The 18435-nt window shown below is 38.5% G+C and overlaps 1 long non-coding RNA gene across 1 annotated transcript in view; it reads right to left on the reverse strand.

The window, feature by feature from the left end:
* LOC130684634 (uncharacterized) overlaps positions 1–14760 on the reverse strand; it is a 34628-nt gene extending 19868 nt beyond the window's left edge. The window contains exon 1 of the long non-coding RNA XR_008999001.1: positions 14532–14760. This is a non-coding gene — a long non-coding RNA (uncharacterized LOC130684634). The remainder of the gene's footprint in view (positions 1–14531) is intronic.
* Between the last annotated feature and the right edge of the window lie 3675 nt (positions 14761–18435).

Raw genomic sequence — 18435 nt, forward strand, 5'->3', positions numbered from 1 at the left:
AGGCATGAGCAGACTGGCCCAGAAATAACTATTCTGGCTGTGCTCATTCTGTTGCATTATGACTTCATTTGGTAATACAATATAATATAATATGTCACATACCTATTGTGAATTTCTCTAGGAACATTATTTGGTGCCCAAGCTTAGTATAACTGTCAAAAGTATTCATGGCTCAGGAACTAAGTTATAATTATCTACTAGAGTATTCAAATCATACAACTAAAAACAAATAGAACTGGCTTCACACATATTTTTCAGTCATATCTATTGCTACTCGTCAAACTAATGAAAAAAAAATGCTTCTGTTGATTAGGAAAAGAATGTGATTTTCTGATGACTGGAAAGCGCCACAAAAGTGGTCTCTGTTCCTGGTGAGTTCCACAGGATGTTTTGTCCGAAAACAAATAAATTAATAGGCTGTTTAGGAAATAGAAGGGAATCACTAAACCAAAATAGTCCTTACAGCCAAGGCTAAAGATCCAGGATGTCTGCAGAGTTGCTGTGAATGTTGTGTAGATTGTTTACTGCACAAAGACAAGATGTCAAGGTGTCGGTGAGTGGGGAGTCTAAGACATTCTGTGTTCCATGTGATGAGTCCTATGCTTATGAGACAACCAGAGGGGATATCTTTATTTCAATCTGCATAACGGTGCTTTATGGACAACCACAGGCTGAACTTTGCCTTTCTAAATCAGTTGTTAATTTGCTGTCTTAGTCTGTACGGGCATCTATAAAAAAATGCTCAGACTGGGTAGTTTATAAACAACAGAAATGTATTCCTTAAAGTTGTAGAGGATGGAAGTCCAAGATCAGGGCACCATAATGGTGGGAAGAGGACCCTCTTCTGGGTTGCAGACTTCTCATATCCTCGCTTGGCAGAAGAGGCTAAGGAGCTCTGTGGTGCCTCTTTATAAAAGCACTAATTCCATTCATGAGGGCTCTGCAGGTTAAGATTTCAACATATGAACTGGGAATAGGAGAGGCAAAAACGTTTAGGCCATAGCATTTGCTAAAGAGTAAGTTAGTATGTTTTACTTGTAAATACTAAAAAGTAAACTAAGAACAAGATTGTGGTTGGGGCTCAAAAAAAGCAGAGCCATCAGTGTGTTAAAGAAGATCACTCTCTCGCTCTGTCACTCCCTCCCTCTGTTCCTACCCCCCACCCCACCCCATCCTCTCATTCCTCCTTCCTCTCTTCTGCCTCAGGGAGCTCTCTACACTTGTTGAAACACACAGTTGATGAGGCCCCCCAAGTTGCACATCTTACAGATGTAAATGAAAAACTGATCTAATGATTTCCCTTGTTCAAAAATCAAAAATCTTGGATAGGTGACTCATTTGTTAAGCTTTGGTCAAGGTCTCATCCTAAACCAATCAAACATGGCTAGCAGATGTATATCCCAACAGGGTTCTATGGGAAAAAAATTTTTCTAGAAAATATGTGGCTTGAGTGCAGGAGGAGTGTTCCAAGAAGTAGATTGCTGTTCCCATAAGAAAGATTAAAGATCAGACAAAATAAGTGCCACTGAGGCTACATAAATTGTGTAAAGGCCAAATCACTGGCATTCAAGGATTTACCTTCATTTAAAGCAAAAGATGAAAAGGAGTAGCCTACTATGCTCAATCACCCAAAGGCAGTGAGGGCCCTGAAGTCCCACTTTGAACCACAATCTGAAATCTCTCTCCTCACATTTTGTTCTATTTATACCTAGTCAGTCCCCACTCCCACCCACCAAACCTCAATTCATATCTCATCTCCTCCAAGAAGCTTTCTCCAAGTATCATAGTCTATCTTTTCTCCATTCCCATAACACTGACTGCCAGATTCACAAGTTGCTTTCCTTAACCATAAACTGTCTTATATTGTTTATGAATTGTTTCCTAGTTCATCTCCCCTACAGAACTATAAGCTCCATAAATCTTTCATAATAACTATTATCGATACACTAACAACTAACATTGTTAGGTAGAAAAATAGACATGAGCAGCCAGGAAAGGGAAAGATAAGGTTCTAGGAGAAACCATCCAGTTAGGGGGCCCCTCCTTGAAAACAACAAAGGTTTTGCAGGGATATAACTTCCTTGCCTATTGTAAACAGGCCAAACTAGTCCCAACCAGATCACAATGCAGGTGCAATCAAACAAAACTAAGAACTGCCCAAACTATCCCTCATCATAATTTCATTAAAACAAAATAGCGATTTTGCACCTCCAACCCCCACAACCGTCTTCCTACCCCAAGCCTTTTCTGTGTGCATTTTGGTAAAAGACATGCACACCAAGAGGAGTAGGTGTGGAACTACAATTGTCAATCAAATGACCTTACCCTATCAATCAAAGAGGCACCTCCCAGCTAGGACATCATAAATAGATCCTCCCCTAGAAATCTTTGTCTACCTTGAGTGTGGCCTGCTCCTCTCTTGGAGTGTATTCAGATAAAACTTTCACTCAGCTTCCTTACTGTGGTTCTGCCTTTCAACTCTTTGTTTCAGTTTGTGACAAGAACCTAGGATAACAAATTCAACCTGTAACAAAATTACGTTTAGTTTGCCTCCTGTACTTCATAGCACCATGCTGAGAATAATCTTGGTAAACACATGAATAGGAACAAATTTGGGGAAGATAATTTATCAAATTATACAAAGCAATTGAAGATCCTCAAAGCAAGCACAACAGATGCGTGGCAGGTGCACGGTCTCTTTCTTGAGACATAAATGAGCTAATAATAGGTTAAGAAATAAACTCAAACACTCAGAATTTGTAAAATGCTCCTCTAGCAATAAGCTGTAGTGTGGAACCAGTATTCTTCTCTTCTTAGTTAAAGAATGTCTCAGAAGCAAAGGTGGTTAATAAAATTTAGAGAAAAAAAATTTATTTTCTAGAAGAAAAATGGAGCTTGTGCTTTAACAAAAATTCCAAGTCTGAGGCTTGTCAACTGAGACCAAGAAAATGGCTGACATACAAACTCATGAATTTGTACTGGCTGAAATGACCCACAGTTTGACCTGCGGAAAGCCTCACTTATGAAGTGTACTTAAAATCTACAACTAAAATCTGAATTAACAAAGTATTAGCAGAAAACATTCAAGGGACAGACATTATTTAGTGAACTGACCATGAATATTTGCCACTTGCAAATTCATTGTTAGGACATAATTTATGTTCTAAGAGTGACTGAAAACAACTTGTATTTGGAAGATAAGTTTTCTCCGTATACTTGTTGACATTATTGTCTGTTGCATTCATTTACTGAGTATCTTCCCAAATCTGTATGTATTCCACATTTTAAAAATCCATTCGCATTCATTCATGACCTCATTAGTAAGAGAAAAGCATGATTATGACTACCTTTCAGAAGCAAAGTAAGGCTTACAATGCTTCCTGACTTGACCAGGTTGCAGTGTGAATAAGGAGTGTGGTGAGGCCAGAAATCCACAGACACAGGATGTCGTCTAATATTTCTGATGAGGTAATTACTGACCTGAAGAGCAGTAATTTCTAAATCAGTAAAGTCTGAAAAAAATAAGATTTTATTATACTTTGGGTTTTCAAAGAGAAAAATCAATGCTCATGTGCCTAAAGGAAAACAATTACCTAGACAAAAAAGACCTCATCTCCTCCAGATTAATGTGAATAGACGTTAGGTTCAATGTTTACCAGGTGTCTGGGCAGGACACAAGGGGAGGCCCCCTTTGAGTTAGGCTGAGCCTGGTTACAATGTAAGATACCCCATTTTCATTTATATATGGAATCTAAAAAACAAAACAAATGAACAAACAAACGAAACAGAAATAGAGTCATAAGTACAGAGAACAAACTGGTTGCCAGAGGAGAGGAAGGTAGGGATTGGGCAAAGCAGGTGAAGGAGATTAACAAGCACAAACTTCCAGTGATCAAATAGTTACTGTGATGAAAAGTACAGCATAGGGAATATATATATATAGTCAATAATATAAAAACTTTGCTGACAGATGGTAACTATACTGATCATGGTGAGCATTTCATAATGCACATAATTGTCAAATCACTACGTTGCAAAATTGAAACTAATATATTATTGTATGTGAACTATACTTCAAAAAATTATTTCTTTTTATTGCTTACCTGTTTCACTAGAAAATGTATATAGATAACAGATGCATAGATACATATCCTCTCTCTGCTCTCTCTTTCTCTTCTTTCTGAATTGACAGGATCATATGCTTGGAACCAAATGGATAAATGGATGAACTTTGGGACGTAACACTGCAGAATCCTCTCCTTCCCCTTTTATGTACATCACTTTTGCAGAGGGATGTTTACAGAAGAAATTGAATGCACAGTTTGCATAGAGCAGTATATTTAGCTGGTGGCTGTATGTGCAGGTACAATTAACTCTTTCAACAGTACAGGTGAAATGAGGTTATTAGATTATGTTTGTAGCCAATTATAATTGTTTCAGCTGAGTACTCTTTCTTGTAACCTTGTTTACTGTTAAGAAAACAGCATTGGAAAATATTTCTTAGCATAGAGGAAAAAGCCTAGGGAAAAACTGGGAGACCAATTTCTTTCTTCTAGGTCATGAAATATGACTTCTTATTTATGTTTGGGCATAAAGGAAAGGCTACTTTAGTAGAAATAAAAATAAAAATGTCAGACATGAAACACTTTTTATAAATCTCATTATCACCATTATCTCTACAATGAAAAGTAACTCATTGATGGGAAACAACACGATACAAAGGAAGGAACTCAAGGCTGGGACCAAGTCAATCATTTCTAATGTTAGCTTTGCTGCTAGTAAGTCAGTCTCTCTGAACTTAATGTCCTTCATCTAGAAAGAGGAAATAATAAGCCTGTGACCACAATGATCAAATGAGGAAATGTACATGATGTGCTTTAAAAAGTAAAAATCGTATGACACTCGTTATGACATAGGTGTTCCTTCCAAAGTTATTTTAAACAACAGTACAGGAGATTGTTTCACAGATTAATGTTAAGATAATTTTTGTTAACTACTCTTCCTTTCTTTTTAACTGTTGCAAATATGTTATGAATATGAATGGGGTCTTCTAAAGGCGAGAAAAAGTTCATGGATTAGGAAAGCAAACAGTCACTATGATTGAATGTCTCACCAGGAGAGGACAAATGGCTCCGTAAAGAACCAAAGTCAAGTGTCAAAGGCCAGGCAGATGAGAGACTCTGAGCCTCAGCACCTGTTTTTAAAATGTATAATTTTTTATAATTATTTAGGTATGGTGAGGTCAATAGATAAGAAGAAAATTGCCATTAAAAAATAGTTTTGTTACTCACAGATCCCAGGGGGAGGGGGCATGCTACATCTCACAGGGCCACGAGAGAACCAACAAGGTCAAGTCAAGGGGCAGAGGGATTAAGCTTGGGAATAAACACAGATAGTGCCCAGCCCAGCTCCCTTATGGAGACACCTAGGCCAGAAAGTACAGAATATTCAGGGCAAACCTGTCCCCACTATAAGGGGAAATCTTCAAGGGAAACATCGACTGGCAGTGAGGCAATAGCATCCTTTTTCATTTATTTATTTATTTATTTTTAATTGAAGTACAGTTGATATATAGCATTATATTGGTTTCAAGTATAAACACAGTGATTCAACAGTTACACACATTATTAAATCTTTACCCCAACTAGTGCAGTTAGTATCTGTCAACATAAAAAAAGATGTTACAGAACCGCTGACTATATTCTCTATGCTGTACTTCCATCCCAGGCAGGCCTCTTCCCTAGAGCTGCTTAAGCCCACGTATGTATGCTAGCATACATTTATGTATGTAGTACCCTTTAAGTAGAAATGATGGTTTCATGACTTTTGACAGGAATTGGTTAATCTATTAATCAATAGTCATATATTAATGAGCATCAGGGTATCCTAATACCTGGCTCCCACAGATTCATGAAGAATGTTATAAAGGGGCCATCTCAGAAAGTACACTGCTTTATACACGCGTATCCTTTCATGACCTGCTCACCGTTCCTGGAGGGGGTGGCCCAACTTACCATGCTATATGTCTCACAGCCGCATAGCTAATAAGTGGCCAAGTCATTATTTAAGCCTCAGCAGTCTGGGTCTACAGGCTCTGTGCTGGTAATCCCTACCGCATGTTGCATTATTCCATCTGATCCCTCTAGCAACCCAATTATTCTTCTATTTGGGTGATCATATAATTTATCATCAAATGGGAATACTTTCGAGAGTGAAACTGAGCACTACTAATAACTACACTAGGTAAACAGGCACAAAAAGGACTGCCCTGAGCAAACAAGAAGCATGATCTCCTGGTCTATTAGATATGCAGTCTGAGGCCTGGAAATGCCTGCTCATCAGAGCCACAGCCAGGACCAACCAGCTTCTTTCTTGAAGTCCTCACCAGGGCTGCTCCACCTCACCTCTACTGTATCCTGATTCCTCTTTCCCATATTTTGCCAAGAGCTAACACTGCTAGTCACAAAACCCAGAAGTAAACAACCATAAGGAGGCAGCTGGTCCATATCTTCAATTAAATAGTTGATGCAAAGTTAGGCCAAGAAAGTAGAGAGATGAGAATAGATTTCAAATTAAAGAAAGAAAACCAGCCACGCAAGATTGGAATTTCTCCATTTGACTCTAGGTCATTATTCACATTCAAGTCTGCATTTGTAGCACCTGACACCATATCCCTAGGAAAAGGCAAAGAATAAATCTAACTATACATTGCAGGTGTCCTAACTCAGGTGTGCTTGGCATGTGACTTGGGTGGGAAGATGCATCACGTCACATCCCAATTCTTGTAACTCAGAGGGACCTGAAGACTTGAGCATTCAAAATGTCCAGTCATCACTGTGTGTGGGACAGTGGTGAAATAGTGTGAGTCCAAGGCCGACATTTTGTTAAGTGTACAGAGTCCCTCACCTTACTGACATGGAAAAGCAGGACAGTAAGATCATTATGTCTCCAACATCAATGCAAAGACTGTTGCTTTCTCCCTTGTGTGCCACTAGCCATGCGGTATTGTTGGCAGAGCAAAGGAGTTGGGAGTTGTCTTTAAAATTAAAATGTCGATGTGTACTTTTCAGAGTAAGTTTAGTGAGTCAGAGAGTATATTTAGGAATAACATAACCTGGATTTGCAGCTTGACTTGGACACCTACTTGTGCTATGACTGTCAAGGGCTAAGTTAAAATTTCAGATCCTCATGAAAACATGGGTATAATAACTATGTGTGTATGTGCATGTGTGTGTGTGTAGGACTTGTGGGACTACTGGAAGTTTAAGTGGGATGAAGCATGCAAACTGCTCAATATGGTGCATTACACAAAGGAAGCATTTGATAACTGGTTATTTTTATTGATAATATTTATGTTTAGTAAAAAATTTAGATGACCCCAAGGAACATTTTTCAGTAGGTCAATAAGAGGACTAAAATGCAATTTTTTGGTCTTAAGGAACCAGAAGAAATTTCAGGGTGTTACGGAGGGGATTTCAGTCTCCTCTGGCATTCTATAAAGCCTAGTTGTTAGAGCACAAACATAACAAAACATGGAAATCCAGGGAGAGAAATGTGTGTTTGTCTCTCTCAATCTCTCTCTCTCTCTCTCTCACATACACAAATATTTTTTATGAAGTATTTTGCAGGAATTTGCAGATACATCCTTTTACCCTTACATGCATCAGAGTATATTAAAACAAGGACATTCTGTCATGCAAGCAAAGTACAATTAGCACACTGAAATGTAATATTATACACTAATATTATAGTCCACCATATGTATTCAAATGTTTCCAACTTTTACAATAATTTTGTCCACATGTTGGTTTTCTGGTCCCGTTTATAAGCCAGAGTCACAAACAGCATTTGGTTGACATCTTAGGCTCCTTTATTCTGCAAAATTATTTACTCTAACTTATGAAGTAATTCTGAATGCATCATAAAAGTGCACTAAGACATGATAGAGACCCCTTGACACTGAAGAGGCAACATAAAGAGATCTTTAAGAAACACTAGATTGGGGGACATCATCAAATATATCATGTAGGAGGAATCTGAGGAGGAAGGAAAGAAAAGGAGACTTTTTGAAGCCTGATTGTGTCATAGCAGATTATTTCCTGATAATCAAGAGTACAGTAGTCTTCCCAGAATTTGAAGGTGACTTTGATACTATTTATGATTTTGAATGAATAGTTTACCCTAGCTTCAGGTATCAGATATTTAGAGAGGAACATTTGATTCTTTCACAAATTAGGGGTATCCCTAAGAGGTTATTGGAGTAGCCAAATGAAGTAGCCATATCCCCACACCCAAGAGAACTTTTCATATCTAATTCATATTTTGTGTTTCAATGAAATAATTTGGTTATATATGGGCCTCATAAAGATACAGCTTTCAGAATCACGGTTATTAGCCTTTCAAAACAATTATAGAAAAATAGAAACTAAATTCTAATCTAAATTCTATCTGAAGACCTTGCATAAGATTATCTTGTTTTTAATTTCTCTTATTATTTTAGGAATTGATAGTTTTAATATGGTCGGTATGTGTTTCTCCAGATCATCTGAGGATGGGGTTAAAAATTAGGTAAGATATAGCCTTCAACAAGATTTCTCTGGATCTTGTCCCCTCTCACTGATACAGAAAAAAATGTCAGCCCCTCCCAATTTCATTTATTTACATCATGAAATCCCCAGCAGGGGCCTCACATGCCCTTGAACAAATTCTGCCATATCAAGTCTTCCATCTGGTTCTTTGCTGCCCAGGAAATTGCTTGAGTGCCAGACCATCTCCTTCTGCCCACAAGGACAATATCATGAGCCAGGCCCACTGCTTCCAGGACCACTGAGGAATGCGATACTGTTTTCTTGGCAACTCACAGACTGCATGGTCTCTCCTGCCACTCGTGCAGTGAATATGTGATATGCCACGATCGTAGCGCTCCTGGATTTCTGGATTCATAATGCAGGCTGGGCACAGGGATTTTATCTGTGCTCAACTTTTCCACCTCGTTATTAAGTGGGATCTTGTCCTACTCTCCAATGTCTTACAAAATATTAAGTATAAGCAAATCTCTTTACTTTTGCTTAAAGTACATCTTTCTCTAGGACCCAGATATGAGTCCAACAGGGCTGGACTAAGGGCAAATTGCCTAGCAGAAGCCATGCTATTTTCAGAATTTACCCTCTTTCCTGAGTCCTCTTCTCCATGCAACTTAATACCATGTATAAACAGGTAATTGTCTAGTTGTTCTACCCATGAGCCAGACATGCTGGAATACTAATAATAGACTGGACCTTGAATTCAAGCTAGAAATATCACTGCTTATAATTTAGTATTTTTCCAGGCCAGAGGGATTACAGCACTGATTAGACTTTTCTGTTGCAGATATAAACATACAAGAAAAGTGCTTCCAGGACCACTGAGGAATGCGATACTGTTTTCTTGGCAACTCACAGACTGCATGGTCTCTCCTGCCACTCGTGCAGTGAATATGTGATATGCCACGATCGTAGCGCTCCTGGATTTCTGGATTCATAATGCAGGCTGGGCACAGGGATTTTATCTGTGCTCAACTTTTCCACCTCGTTATTAAGTGGGATCTTGTCCTACTCTCCAATGTCTTACAAAATATTAAGTATAAGCAAATCTCTTTACTTTTGCTTAAAGTACATCTTTCTCTAGGACCCAGATATGAGTCCAACAGGGCTGGACTAAGGGCAAATTGCCTAGCAGAAGCCATGCTATTTTCAGAATTTACCCTCTTTCCTGAGTCCTCTTCTCCATGCAACTTAATACCATGTATAAACAGGTAATTGTCTAGTTGTTCTACCCATGAGCCAGACATGCTGGAATACTAATAATAGACTGGACCTTGAATTCAAGCTAGAAATATCACTGCTTATAATTTAGTATTTTTCCAGGCCAGAGGGATTACAGCACTGATTAGACTTTTCTGTTGCAGATATAAACATACAAGAAAAGGAAGTATCATTTTTGTCTTCTCTGTACAGGAATACAAATCTTTAACAAGAGAAGGATATGAAAACAAGGAAATAACAGATCTGTACATTTCTTTGCTAGTCAAATCCTGGCACCAGAGAAACCAAGGAGATCAAGTGCATAGAGCCAAAGTGAAACAATATTGAAGAATCTGGTGTAGAATGTAACTCAGTTATGTCAAGGGGTCCCAATGGTCTCCTTTTCCCTTGAACTTTTGACATTAGCAAGGCATTCCAAAGTATCGGGCAGAGGCATTAATCCATGAGCTAGGAATTATCCAGTTATTTCTCTAAAATACTGATTTCATCCACTGCTTGTTTCTATCTGATTCCTGCTTAGGAATTTCATTTTACAATATCTCATTCTTATTTTAACCTGACTTTGATGACTTATTTAGATGCATCTCTCTTGCCAGGCTTGAGTTACTCTCTGCCTTAGTTCTTGAGTCTGCATGCTCTGAAACTCAATAGCTTTGGGTAAAAGGTATCCCTCCTCTAGTCTTGACCTTTGCAATCCTCACCTCCTGACCTCTGCAACCTTAACCTCCATTCCTCTATTCCTCATCACTGGATGAGAAAGGTAGACCACAGGCATTGCTGTTTATAATATACGCTAAAGATGCTATCTGGGAAAAGTCCACATTTATTACCATGAATTCCATAAAGGTATTCTGAGTTCCCAATCAATAAGCCTAGAGAGGCCCCGCTAGCGGTCTGTATCATTTGGACCTGCTGACCTTTCTAGCTACATCTCTCCCATTCCTCTATTTGGACTCAAAGCTCCTGCCACATTAAGATATGTAATGCCTCCCACTAGGTCACAGTCTCTCTCGTCTCTGTTTCACACCTCTGCCTACAACACTTTCCCTCCCCTGCCCCTGGCTTCCCTCTCGTCCTTCATCACTCTTCTTTGAGCTCTAAGGTCACTTCTTCCCAGAAAATGTCTCCAATTGCCTTTGATGAGGTTACATTCCCATCCTCACTCTCTTCCCCATCACACTGTGTCTTCTGTAACTGTGTGTTTGTGTTCAATTCTGCTCTGTGAGCTCCTTGAGGAGACAGAGTGCTGTATCCCACATGCCTCTTTATCCCTGTTGAGGCTACTGCCCAAGAGGCAGAAGGCATAATTGGATATGTGTTGAATAAATAATGTCTATACTACTTTTTTGCCCCTGTTATTTCTGATTGAGTGGGGCTCTTCAGACCCTTTACACCATGGTGGTGTTCCTTTTAACAGGTGCTAACAGAAAAGAAATTGCTACTGATGCAAATGTTATTTATAGTATAAGACTGGCCCTTAAACCCAGCTCCATGGCAACAAGGTTTAAGGACAGCCAACCGTAGGGAAGAATTTCCGAGAAGTAAACTAATTACCACGTTTTGCCTAATATTGTATCAGCTTTTCTCTGCCTTAAATTTTTAGTAAATCTCTATCTTCAGCGCACAAGGACTGCTTGCCCACAAATCATTTGTTCAGCTAATAGTTTGATTAAAAATGCAAACAAAACTAAAATGAAAGAGATGATGAGAGGCTTACTTAATGTAAAAAGAGAAAGAAGAAAGGGAAGAAGGAAGGAAGGAAGGAAGGAAGAATAATTCAAAACAAGCTAAAAGACTAAACTGACGCTACCATCTAAATTACAGCAGTACATCATGCATATGTTTATGATAAATGATTTACTCACTGACTTGGCAGAATTCAGCTAAATTATCTTCTAGAGACACCCAACTAGCCTACCCCAGAGACAATCCTTCCCTGAGGAAGCAGCTCGGTGGCAAGGTACATACTGGATATTCCTTTGTTCCACCTGGTTACAGAGTCTTCCAACCTGCCAGCTCCTCAATCTCCTAGGGGAATTTCAGACCGAAGTGAGTGACTTAATTAAGCTTCCTTAGACATGTTAACGTAGAAATTGTCCTTGAACAGCTCCACATGCCCATGGCTGCAGAATTTGTTAAGGAATGGATTTATATATATATATAAATACAATTCAGCTCTACTGCTGTGGATGTAGCATCTCTTAGCTGTTTCACATCAGGTGACTGTTGATCATGGAGCCAGTGGAACAAGTATGGCATAACAGTTAGGAAATAATTATTTCCGTTTCATGAGTTATTTAACAACTCAGTGTAGACCTCTAGGCAGAACATGAGGCAACCAGACCATGAAATCCAACAGGGACTGTGTGTTTAGATATGTAATGCCTCCCACTAGGTCCATGCTGTGTGCTTAGGATTGAGCACAGAGCTGGGCACTCTGGGGATATTTAATAATTATAAGTTGAATTAATTAAACTGCTGTGTTGGTCTTGACTCTATGAAAAAGGTATTGGCCCTGTAAAAATTGTCATGTTTTAATACCTGATTAATATCTTACCCACCTGCTTCTTCAACCCACAAATACCAACATTATACTTGATGTCACTGGATTACCAGTGGCCATTTTATTGTTAGTGATAGAGCTGAAAAATCTCTCAACAAATCACATTATTTTGGGGTTGACAATAGTATTATACAAAAGTCTTCTAAGAGCCTTGGTGGGACAATCGATGCTGAGCTAACCGAACAGGAATCTACAGTAGACTGTGGGAACTCAGAGAAGTGACAGGCTCATCACAAGACAGTTATTGCAGGAAGAAAAAGAAAAAAAACTTAAACCAGAGGCCAAAGCTGCCATTTCATTTATGAAAAATGAATTTTTATTGCTCTGAATATAAAAAGTGATTCTTTTTTTTATATTAACTAATGGTTGTCTTTTTTTTTTAAGTAGCAATTGAGCTGTACTTAGACAAGGGGATTTACCTATAAACTGAAGCTATACCAACTTTAAGCCATGTTAGGAAGGCGTGAGAGAAAAGGAAAATGGAAATTAATTCTGTGTGAGTCCTGATTTTTTTTTTTTTTTTTTTTCACTGGCCAGGGCAACTCCCAGGACAGAGTCTTGATTCAGTGCTGGCCCTTCACAGAGGTGACCTAATCTGTGTGCTAGGTGATGTCTACCTGACAAGGTGACATTTCAATCTATATTTAAAAGATGAATAGAAGATAGCCTACAAAAAGGGAAGAGAGAAAGAGTGGGGAAGGAACTAGAGGGTAAGCCCAGGCTTGGGGAGCAGAATGCTATTTGCACTGTATTGAGGAAAAGCATGGAGTGAGAGGCTAATTGTGGGAACTCCATGTTCAGGGAAAGAGGACGCAGGGAAAACGGACTCCTCTCAATAACTTTCTCCACTTAAGGAGAAGTCCTTACAAAATTCTTTGACTTCCAATATGTTCAATTATTTGGAGAATGATCTATTTATACAACTGTCCTTTGGACTGGCTGGCATTTCCCTGCACTGTCTTTCCACTGGCCATGATCACTCCTAACTCTACGTACTTTCTTACTTTTTCACTTTTCCTCTTTCTCTTTCTCTCCTGGCCAATTCCTCCACAATGTTGCCTCTTACACATGTCCACCCCATAATTTCCCATTGCTTCATTATTTAATATTCAGGATGAGCATATAATTGACCTGCTATACTCGGAAACTTTAGAGTGCATGGAGTGTTATTAATACTTATTCCAAGGAAAACAGCTATAAGCTGTTATTGTCTCTGGGCAAACTTAAATGTATCATCACCCTCTTTTCACAGAAAAGGCACATATATGCAGGCATATATATGTGGCAACTTATTACTATGATCTCTTGAGTTTTCATTAACTATTTCATACATGCTTAACTTGAGCTTCAATCTAAAAATGTCAGGTTCTAGAGAACAGATACTACACTATTTCTTTTATTGTTCCAATTCCTGCTTAACCCTGTTAGCAGGTACATAGTAGGTACACAGTGAACACCTAGGGTGTGAATTTTAAAAAAATGACTCATAACTAATCACCACACAGTAGTCATTCTCAACTTTAACTGCCCATTAGAACAGCCTGAAAATTTATGTATAACTTGTACACACACACACACACACACATACATACACACCTTGGTGCCATCTCTAGATATCAGATATTCTGGTTTAATTTGTTATTGTTTTAGCTTGGGTGGCAAGGTCTTAAATGCTTAAACATTTTAAACAGTGGCAGATGATTGTGATGTCCAGACAAAATTGTAGACAGTCCCAAGGGAGGTCGTTTGTCAAGTACTATGGTGATGAAAACACATACTTTGTAAATGGAGAAGCCGGGAAAGAACAATCCTACAGAATCATATAATATTAGACCTAGACACTATATCAGAATTGCAGCAATATTATTAATATTACATCACTAATATTAATATTATTTTACTCAGGCTTTAGAGCTAGATGGATGCAGATTGAAATTACCTGAAAAGGACAGAAGCTGCTAGACAGAATGACAAGGGAACAGCAATCCAATTTACTCCCCTTAAAAACATTAAAAAGTAGTAAATTATCCCAGATTCCTTCCACCATTTTAACTTAAAATATGGTTTGTGGTCAGACATAAACTGAAAATTGCTCTGAGAGCATGGGCACCAAGTTCCTACACTTGCAGTAAATCATTCTATTGGCCTGTACTGCTATGACTTACCTCCAGATGTCAGAACATGGCAGTGGAGAAAGATGGCTGCTTTCCTGGACTACCAATTATGGAGGCTATAAAGCAAGGAACAGAGGTTAAAGTTCTTATAGTTTAAATCCAAATCCTGTGATCTTCAACTTAATGACTTGATCTGTGTTCTTCCCTCTAATTGTACTACCTGACACTCCTTCTCCATAGTCATTCCTGCCATTTAAAATTGCCATCCCACACTTGACCCACTTCCACCAAGGAGAGCTTCCTGTATCCTAATCATTCCTGACTTAATTAGACAGGGATAATCAATTGTAATATTTGTCTGCCCATACTGTCACTTTTGATCTCCATATCTGTTTACCCCCTAGAATGTGAGACTTACATTGGCAAAAAGCAGGTTTAATGTTCCTTTATATATCCAAGTACTAACAGAGAGCTGGCCTATACTAAGGGTTGAATAAGTGAAAGAAGTAAAAAGTATTAATTAGGCAATGTTAATGGTAAAACAAAACACAAAATTGTCATCACATCCATGAAAAACATATGTCTGCTTATTTATGATGAGGAAAGTCCCCATCCAGAGAAAACAGTTGAGACTTTAATTTTGTTAGATGATAATTTTATTTTTTCCCTTTATTCAATAAGAAAGTAAAAACTTGCAGCAAAATGGCTCCCTCACCATGCAATAGAAAATGTATTTGCTGGTCTTTCTGAAGAAAGAAAATGAGTTTGGTTAGTGCAGGAGCTTGAAGCCCTTCTGCTGTTACAACAGAGGAAGCAGCATCTAGCTTCTGAGAGCAGGTAGAAGGAGGCTGTAACTTGGACTCCAGGAGTCTCTACCATCTACCAGCTACTGGCCATTGGAACAATTCAAATATGCCTGAATTTCTATTTTCTTATCTTTAAAATAGTTACAACAACATGTTTCGTTTGTCTAATTTGAAAATGAAGTGGTCAGAGCAGTTTAACACAGGGAGCAAATAAATTTTTAGTTTTTCCTACTCTTCACCTAAGTCAGAAGACAGCAATGCAAATATGGAAGAAAACCAAACAAAACAAACATTCTAAAACCAGAGCTTTACACTTAAAAAAAAGATCAATTTAATGTTGTATGAACATCAACATCAGCACATTGAGAGATCGATGTATCTGTCCTTTGTTGAAGGTAGTGTGAGTGCCTTTCTTTGCTGAGTAAAGATTTTTTCCACATTATTCTTGCTTGGTACAATATTTAACCCTGATCATCCAGGATAGACCTTTTTTATGCCTCAAATAGACTCTGAGATGCAGACTGGCATGCTGGTGTCTCATTGGGAAATGTGTTTAATAATAACACCTCTGTGGGAGTGAGGGATTCAATGGCAGACAGAGGAAGATGTTGAAGTGGGATCCAGTTACACTAGAGGCTTAGCTAATCACACAGGGACAACCAGAGATACCTCTAATTAAGGCCAGGGTTATGTCTCTATTTCCCTATATCAACCTGTCATTCATTGGCACCTACTGTGGACAGTGCATGTAAACTTGGGCAAAATAGCTTTTTTTGGCCAAGAACACTTTCTAGGGAGAAACTGAGAAGCTGAGATCCATCAGCAGCAACATTTCCTGAACTGGGTTAGTAGATGCCTTAGTCAGGAGAGGTAACCTCAGTGACACACCACAACAGATGCCTTACATTTTCTCTATCTGGCTTTCAGGAAATCTCTTGTTTAGTAGAGTACAGCAAGAATGAAGAATATAAAGAGAAAGAGAGAAAGAAAAGCAAAATGTGGTTATTTCTCAGTTTAACTAGTTTCTGGAATTCTGATCGTTCTGCATACGGCCATGCTAAAGGACACAGAATGTGGGGTATTGTATCAAGCATTAGAATCCTGGAACCCTAGGTTTGAATTTCATGTCAGCTATCTTGCACAAGTAACTTTGTCTCTAGGTCTCATTTCTCCCTCTACAGAAGATGGTGTTTGTAGCAGCACCTCCCTTAAAGAATTGGGAAATTTGCTTGGGGCCATGAACCTGGAAATCTCTATCTCAACATTCTCTGCTATTTTGTCAGGAAGAACTTAATAAACTGGATTTCTCTCCTATTGCTACTAACTAACAATCTACCAACAGTGTGGGTGGGTTTGGACTGAACCATCTACGCCCTTTCACTTGAGGGGTATACTTAGAGAGAGACAGAAGTCTGACCTTGACCAGGAGTACCAGTATTCTGTGCTGGTGAATGTGGGTTTTTCTCTATGTGAAGCTACTTGCCTGGAAAGCCTCACTCCACAATTTCAGATTCATTATCCATATGATCAGCGGGTCATCCCTGACCAACCAAAGGTAAGTCTCAGCCTGGACTCAGGGGTGGTGGGGTGGAAGACCCCCTACATGTGTGCACTTTTCCATGTGCCAAATGCTTTCTGTAGCAGCCTCCAAAACTTTAATTATCTGGAACACGCAGACATGTATTACAGTTCAGAATCACTACTGATGGGAGTCAGTGATGACGGAACAATAAAAGCTAGAGAACTGCCTTGATTTTGGATCCCTACCAGATGTTCAAGAAAGCCAACTGTTTTCTGAGCAGGTCACACCTGTTTAATTAGCAATACTGAGAGCCTTTAGATGATCACAGAGAAATTAAATAGCTAAAGATAAATGACCTAAGAGGGTTAATAATTTAATCCTAACCAAAGAGCAAACAGAACGCAATCTAAAAACATGACCACAAGCAGAATTGTAGGTTAATGACCTTGTACTTTATAATTTAATGGAGCTCACATAGCACCAGGCAGGAAGGAACGGAGTATAGGAAATAAATACATGTACTGGCATTTTATGAGTAAATTACTCTAACACTAATTGAAATTAAATTGCCTTGTATTTAATATGATCTAGCAATTAAGCCACATGTGGCTTGCTGCCTGGTTCTTGTCTGAAGAGGTACTAAACAAAAGTATTTGACTCAGCTAAAATATTTTTGTGAATATATCCTCAAACTTTCTTTCTTTAGGGTACACATTGATGGGAATATTAATTATAGTAAAAGGATTATTTTGTTCTTTTTTGTTTCTCTTTTCTCTTTTATGGTAACTATCTTCATAGGAAAAGCATTATCATAGCAATTTAGATAAATATGGGTCCTCTTTCATTCAAGAAACACTGTCCTCCCAAGGTACATCATTCCGTGTTCCTTGTGTAAAAGGGAGTACAGCGGCAGAGACAGAATTTACACTAACTGAGCTCTTGTCACATTTTGAAGCATCTTTAAAACTGCGATTCGTATGCCAAACCCACAGAGATGCTCACTGATGGATTCTAAGCTAAAGCTCACAGCTTTGTATTTTTAACAGATACCTCCCCTCACTAGTCCTGAGGCATCTATTATTGATTTTTGGACAATACTTTTAGAATCCATAAACTATCTCATGTCTTCTAGTTCAATTTTTTTTGAAGGAAGACCTGAAAAGATAATGGAAGAGAAATATGCAATCACACACTTATTTATTATAACTAGTGGTGTTATTACTACTTCATTGAATTCTGATGCTGCTTACATTCTAATGTGCAAAGCAGTTATGTTTTGAAGGAAATTTTCTTGCCTTCATTAGGTTCAAAGGATGTCTGAGTCACATATTCAATATACAAAATGTTTCATAACCACTCAGATGTACTAAAAAACATTAATTTCTGAAATAGTAGTTACTGGAGGCATTGTCAAAACTCTTCTACAAGCTATTCATATAGGACTTCTTCACCCAGCTGACATGATGTGAGGCCTTCCAACCCCAGCATTCATGTAACCCTTATCTCATCTGTGGCAGACAGAATTCTAAGATTCCTGACACCTAGTATAAACACATTATCCCCCAGATAGCCAGTCAAACACTAATGTAGGTATTGACACCAAGGACTTCAATGGATGTAATTATGG

This window comes from Manis pentadactyla, chromosome 8 (genome assembly GCF_030020395.1).
Source record: "Manis pentadactyla isolate mManPen7 chromosome 8, mManPen7.hap1, whole genome shotgun sequence".
Lineage (NCBI taxonomy): Eukaryota > Metazoa > Chordata > Mammalia > Pholidota > Manidae > Manis > Manis pentadactyla.